Here is a 7,500-nt window from a genome sequence, read left to right on the forward strand (position 1 = left end):
ATGTACTACGTGATCACCTACCCTGATAGCCCCATGCTGTATCCTCTGATGGGAACTGACCATAATAAACTCGGTCTTGGTCGGGGCTATCTTTAATCCGTTGTCGGTCATCCATCTGTCGATGATGCGAATCTGACTGGAAACGAGAATTTCAATATCATCAACACAATTACCTTCCACCAACAGTACTATATCGTCTGCATAGCCGATAATCCGTGCACCTTCCACCATTGCAACTCGTAGGACTCCGTCGTACATGAGGTTCCACAACGTTGGCCAAGTACGAGCCTTGAGGTACACCCGATGTGACTGCAATCTCTGCCGGTCCATCTGTGGTATCATACATCAGCACACGATTCCTAAAATAATCACCAATGATATCATAAAGATATTTAGGAGTGTTAATTCTCTGTAAAGCATTTGCAATCGCCAACCATGAAGCACTGTTAAAAGCATTAGTAACATCTAATGTAACAACCGCACAATACCGTCCACTGTATCTGTTTCTACTTCTAGCTACCGAAACAATGTCCACTACCCGTTGAATCGCATCAACTGTTGATCGACGACTTCTGAAACCAAATTGGTCGTCAGACAGTCCGTTGACCTCTCGATATGTGCATTTAGCCGTTGCACTATGATGCGTTCTAAACCTTTACCTGCCCCGTCTAGTAGACAAATGGGGCGAACTGAACCCGGTTCCCCTGGTGGTTTGTTCGGCTTCGGTATTAACACCAACCTCTGCCTTTTCCACTCATCGGGGAACTTCGCGTTCTCTAAACAGCCTTGGTAAACCCTGCAATGCATCGGTTGCAGTCAACATACCAACTTTCAGCGCCTCATTCGGGATACCATCTGGTCCCGGCGCCTTCTTGTTGGGTAGTCTCCTGGCAACCGCAAGAATCTCATCATTAGTTACCCTTTCAAACTCTCGTGGCTGATCGATACGATAATCAGGCCACACCGTGTTTGGGTGAGTAGGAAAGCTCGCTCACCACTTCCCTAAACTCGTCCAATGTCATGGTTCGGGGTCCAATCGAACCCTCGGCCACTTCTTGAACGTATGATATACTATACCGAATGATGCGTTGTTCGCTGTTCCCAGGAACTCTTTCCACTTCCTCTGTCGGGTATGCTTGATCAATCGCTTGAGGGCATTCCGTGCCACCTTGAACTCGTCCCAAAAGTAGAATAGAGATCAGTATTAAAAGCTCTTTGCGCTAATCGATCGCGGTGTTTGCACTCTTTGCGAAGTGCCTCAATCTCTAACGTCCACCAAAATGCACTCTTGTTAGAGTGTACCTCTTACGTTTAGTCATCGTCGCATTGCACGCCGTGACAAGTATACGCATTAAGTCTTCGCTTGTTGTGACCTCGGTCTCAAAAGCGGCTTGCATCATAACTTCAAATATATCTTTGCTAAAATACTTGATGCTCCATCCCGTTATGGGTCGGGACAGATTACGCACGCTTTGCGTCTCAAGATCTATTCGTATTGCACGATGATCAGAGTTCATATAGCTAGATAACACCTCCCACTTAAATGATCTTGCTACGGTTCGCTCGCAAAGTAAGATCAACTACTGACGTGCGCCCCGGTCCAACATAAGTTGGGGTGCTGCCGTCGTTCAATAAAATTGCGTCAATCTGCGCAAAGGTTGATAAACTAACTCATCTTCGTTTCTGGTTTTCCACGCTCGCCAAGTTGGTTGTTCCAACTTGATGACCAAGCGTTGAAGTCCCCCGATAACGAATTTGTGGATACCGGTTACGGCCATTACCGTGTTATCCAACATGTTCTGGAACTCTTCCATACTAAATCTAGGTGGCGCGTAAACGCTAACCACTCGCATATCACCTATGTCAACTATCATTAAACCCTTCAGAGCCTTACTGACTACCTTAACTGGTAAGTCCGCGTTAACCACTACCGCTGCTGTGTTATCGTCATTGCGTAACACTTTGACGTTGGTTGTTGCCAGATACGGATCTGCAATCAACACTATATCCGCAGATTCTTCCCTAATCGTTTGCCACATTAACTGAAATGCAGCATAACTATGATTCTGGTTATGTTGTAGCAACCTAACCATTATGGTCTAATCGTTCGCCTACGGGGACACATATAACTGCCCGTTGCGTGAAGGTTCTGTGACCTCGTACCGCAATCCAAACACTTGACAGAGTTGGTACAAGCCATTTTGTGTCCACTAAACCGCATTTCCAGCACAGATTACTTCTGTCTGGTTCCCTACAATGGTAGCTCGTATGGCCTACCTTCCAACACTTATAGCATTTCTGCTCTTCCATAACCTCGCGGATATGGCATATCGACCAACCAACTTTCAGCTTCCCCAAATTCAAGAAGCTTTGAAAGTCTGGCAGCGATACGTTGATCCGTGCCCACTGCGTACCGGCCGCGCGGCCTTTCTTCATTTTGATACGATCTATTTCTATCTCGATGTTGAGCTGTGCTTTGACAGACTCCGCAACCTCCTCTGGGGTGGTAATTTCATCGAGATGCATGATCTCAATCATTTTAGAAGGAGCTAGCGTTCTCACTGACGCCTTGCCCTTCACCGCTTCCTTAACCTTTGGGGCAATTGCACTAGCAGAACTACCCTGCTTAAGTTCTAGCAACATGCCTCCATTCTGGGCCCGTCGGACCTTAGAGATTGTCTCTCCAACCGATTTAAGAGCATCGGACTGTTGAGGTCTCTGCCAGCTCCTCGGAGTGCAGTCCGATATCAGCAGAGCCTCAGGCCGCTTCCTGGGCTTATTCTGCTTCTTCTTGCTCTTCTTCTTCTTCCTCTTATTAATTCTACCTCATTAATATTCGGTCCGTTTCTCGGACTTGGAATATTTTCCACCGCTTCCTAACAGGGTCAACCTCGATGGTTGTTGTTGTTGTTGTTGCAATCTTTGCAACCCACTTGACCAGGCTGTTGGTCATCAGCCACTGGGCTACGACCTTAGAGGCGTTCAGGCATAATCCAGCGGACCGTCATACCAAAGTCCGGTCGGACTAGTATTGAGCCAGTGGTCCACCTGTGGTTCCTCTCACTGCACAGGAATTCCGTTAAGATAGCGACTATAAGCACACACCAGTAGGGTAAACTAACCCACGACGGTCTAAACCCAGCTCACGTTCCCTTGAAAGGGTGAACAATCCTACGCTTGGTGAATTTTGCTTCACAATGATAGGAAGAGCCGACATCGAAGGATCAAAAGCCACGTCGCTATGAACGCTTGGCGGCCACAAGCCAGTTATCCCTGTGGTAACTTTTCTGACACCTCTTGCTAAAAACTCGTTATAACCAAAGGATCGTAAGGCCAAGCTGCCGTCCCGAAGTGTACTGAACGTTGGGATCAAGCCAGCTTTTGTCCTTATGCTCAGCGTGTGGTTTCTGTCCACACTGAGCTGACCTTTGGACACCTCCGTTATCGTTTTGGAGATGTACCGCCCCAGTCAAACTCCGCACCTGGCACTGTCCATGCAGGACATCATAAACGATCGACCGCAGAAGCAGTGCACCACGAATGCACCGACGTACGCAAGCTTGTACCCTTGCGGGCCACGGCTCACGGTCGGACAAGCGGGTAACACGCTACGACGATGCTACGATGCAGTCTCCCGGCGGCACCACCCAGCGACACACTGGACGCTGAGCGAGAAACACGGCGCATTGGGCGCGCGCAGGCGAACCGCCGCCACAGCCCCCGGAGGAGGTGCGCGCACGATCCGACCTGGGGCCCGCGCTTGTTCCACCCAATCATGTAAGTAAGGCAACAGTAAGAGTGGTGGTATCTCAGAGGCGAGCCCACGAGGAAGCCCTCCCACCCATGCTGCACCTCCTATATCGCCTTACAATGCCAGACTAGAGTCAAGCTCAACAGGGTCTTTTCCCGCTAGTGCATCCAAGCCCGTTCCCTTGGCTGTGGTTTCGCTAGATAGTAGATAGGGACAGAGGGAATCTCGTTAATCCATTCATGCGCGTCACTAATTAGATGACGAGGCATTTGGCTACCTTTTTTTTTTTTTTTTTTTTTTTTTGTTATCGAAGGGGAAATCTTGCATAAGACACCTGGGTGATCAACCCCGGTAGTGTGAGATTCTTACTCACTAAAACCCTCCGTGCCTTCAACCGGCCCCGAGTGGATCACCCGTTAGGTATCGACGTCACTCGGGCGGTGGATGTCCATCATCCCAGGCAACGAATGGCTTCCAACAGTGGTGATTAGCCACTGTTCAGCCCTCGGCGATGAAGCTACGATGAACTACGATGAATTCTGTCGTTACTCGTCGTCACTGTCGCTGCTCTGCAAGGCCAACTGATGTTGGCGAGCAAAGCACGTCGTTCGCCTCGTTCGATGACGTGTCTTCGATGTTGTTGTCGAATCATAATCGTCCGTACTGCTTGATGAACCATGCTCCAGTTATATCTGTTAGCAGACATAACTTCGATGATGTTCTCCGGCGTTAACTCCTCGTCGACTTGATGCTGAAGTCTGATGATCAATTCACGATGACGTACACAATGGAATATCGTGTGTTGGCGTCTCAGGTTCCTCGCACGCATCACATAGCGGCGAACCCGTTAACTGCATCCGATGAAGCTGGTAGGCGTAGAAGCCATGGCTGGAAAGAAACTGAGAAAGAAAGAAATCTACACCACCAAATCTTCTACTTATCCATCTGTTGACGTCGGGTATGAGACGGTATGTCCACCGACCGTGAACACTCTCATCCCATTCTCGTTGCCATCGTTCCATAGTTGTGACACGTTCCATGTTACGTGCAACCGATCCGGCGATGTTCTCTGCTCGTCTCCGATGAAAAGTCCTGGAGTCCTCGTCCAGGAGGAGATGAAGGGATCATTCCCGCAAGCACGCAGACTGCATCATGAGAAGTTGTCCTGAAAGAAGAGATAACTCGCTGGACTACTGGCCGGTAAAACCGACGTAGCCATTGTCTACGGTTAGCAAATCTAAGGGTATGACACCAAATGGGCGAGGCATACCGACCTTCGCCACAACAGTAAGAGCAATTGCTCGCCTAGCATTACTACTCGGACCTGCCTTATTAGCATCATCCTTACCAAGGTGGTCCATAGCTTCGTCGCCTCTCCACCGCATACCCGATGTGTGAAGTGTAATCGAGGCGGTCATCTAGACCATCCCTGGGCACTTTAAGCTGCGCGACGAATGTACTACGTGATCACCTACCCTGATAGCCCCATGCTGTATCCTCTGATGGGAACTGACCATAATAAACTCGGTCTTGGTCGGGGCTATCTTTAATCCGTTGTCGGTCATCCATCGGTCGATGATGCGAATCTGACTGGAAACGAGAATTTCAATATCATCAACACAATTACCTTCCACCAACAGTACTATATCGTCTGCATAGCCGATAATCCGTGCACCTTCCACCATTGCAACTCGTAGGACTCCGTCGTACATGAGGTTCCATAACGTTGGGCCAAGTACCGAGCCTTGAGGTACACCCGATGTGACTGCAATCTCTGCCGGTCCATCTGTGGTATCATACATCAGCACACGATTCCTAAAATAATCACCAATGATATCATAAAGATATTTAGGAGTGTTAATTCTCTGTAAAGCATTTGCAATCGCCAACCATGAAGCACTGTTAAAAGCATTAGTAACATCTAATGTAACAACCGCACAATACCGTCCACTGTATCTGTTTCTACTTCTAGCTACCGAAACAATGTCCACTACCCGTTGAATCGCATCAACTGTAGATCGACGACTTCTGAAACCAAATTGGTCGTCAGACAGTCCGTTGACCTCCTCGATGTGTGCATTTAGCCGTTGCACTATGATGCGTTCTAAACCTTTACCTGCCCCGTCTAGTAGACAATGGCGAATTGAACCCGGTTCCCTGGTGGTTTGTTCGGCTTCGGTATTAACACCAACCTCTGCCTTTTCCACTCATCGGGGAACTTCGCGTTCTCTAAACAGCCTTGGTAAACCCTGCAATGCATCGGTTGCAGTCAACATACCAACTTTCAGCGCCTCATTCGGGATACCATCTGGTCCCGGCGCCTTCTTGTTGGGTAGTCTCCTGGCAACCGCAAGAATCTCATCATTAGTTACCCTTTCAAACTCTCGTGGCTGATCGATACGATAATCAGGCCACACCGTGTTTGGGTGAGTAGGAAAGCTCGCTCACCACTTCCCTAAACTCGTCCAATGTCATGGTTCGGGGTCCAATCGAACCCTCGGCCACTTTCTTGAACGTATGATATACTATACCAAATGATGCGTTGTTCGCTGTTCCCAGGAACTCTTTCCACTTCCTCTGTCGGGTATGCTTGATCAATCGCTTGAGGGCATTCCGTGCCACCTTGAACTCGTCCCTAAAAGTAGAATAGAGATCAGTATTAAAAGCTCTTTGCGCTAATCGATCGCGGTGTTTGCACTCTTTGCGAAGTGCCTCAATCTCTAACGTCCACCAAAATGCACTCTTGTTAGAGTGTACCTCTTACGTTTAGTCATCGTCGCATTGCACGCCGTGACAAGTATACGCATTAAGTCTTCGCTTGTTGTGACCTCGGTCTCAAAAGCGGCTTGCATCATAACTTCAAATATATCTTTGCTAAAATACTTGATGCTCCATCCCGTTATGGGTCGGGACAGATTACGCACGCTTTGCGTCTCAAGATCTATTCGTATTGCACGATGATCAGAGTTCATATAGCTAGATAACACCTCCCACTTAAATGATCTTGCTACGGTTCGGCTCGCAAAGTAAGATCAACTACTGACGTGCGCCCTGGTCCAACATAAGTTGGGGTGCTGCCGTCGTTCAATAAAATTGCGTCAATCTGCGCAAAGGTTGATAAAACTAACTCACTCTTCGTTTCTGGTTTCTCCACGCTCGCCAAGTTGGTTGTTCCAACTTGATGACCAAGCGTTGAAGTCCCCCCGATAACGAATTTGTGGATACCGGTTACGGCCATTACCGTGTTATCCAACATGTTCTGGAACTCTTCCATACTAAATCTAGGTGGCGCGTAAACGCTAACCACTCGCATATCACCTATGTCAACTATCATTAAACCCTTCAGAGCCTTACTGACTACCTTAACTGGTAAGTCCGCGTTAACCACTACCGCTGCTGTGTTATCGTCGTTGCGTAACACTTTGACGTTGGTTGTTGCCAGATACGGATCTGCAATCAACACTATATCCGCAGATTCTTCCCTAATCGTTTGCCACATTAACTGAAATGCAGCATAACTATGATTCTGGTTATGTTGTAGCAACCTAACCATTATGATCTAATCGTTCGCCTTCGGGGACACATATAACTGCCCGTTGCGTGAAGGTTCTGTGACCTCGTACCGCAATCCAAACACTTGACAGAGTTGGTACAAGCTTGCTTCTTGTGTCCACTAAACCGCATTTCCAGCACAGATTACTTCTGTCTGGTTCCCTACAATGGTAGCTCGTATGGCCTACCTTCCAACA

The 7,500-nt window shown here is 48.2% G+C and overlaps 1 pseudogene; it reads right to left on the reverse strand.

Annotated features, from left to right (window-relative positions):
* Positions 1 to 2,931: 2,931 nt before the first annotated feature.
* The window catches only part of LOC120907365, an 8,728-nt pseudogene continuing 4,159 nt past the window's right edge, over positions 2,932 to 7,500 (reverse strand).

The sequence above is a fragment of the Anopheles arabiensis genome (assembly GCF_016920715.1).
Source record: "Anopheles arabiensis isolate DONGOLA chromosome X unlocalized genomic scaffold, AaraD3 X_pericentromeric_contig0003, whole genome shotgun sequence".
NCBI lineage: Eukaryota > Metazoa > Arthropoda > Insecta > Diptera > Culicidae > Anopheles > Anopheles arabiensis.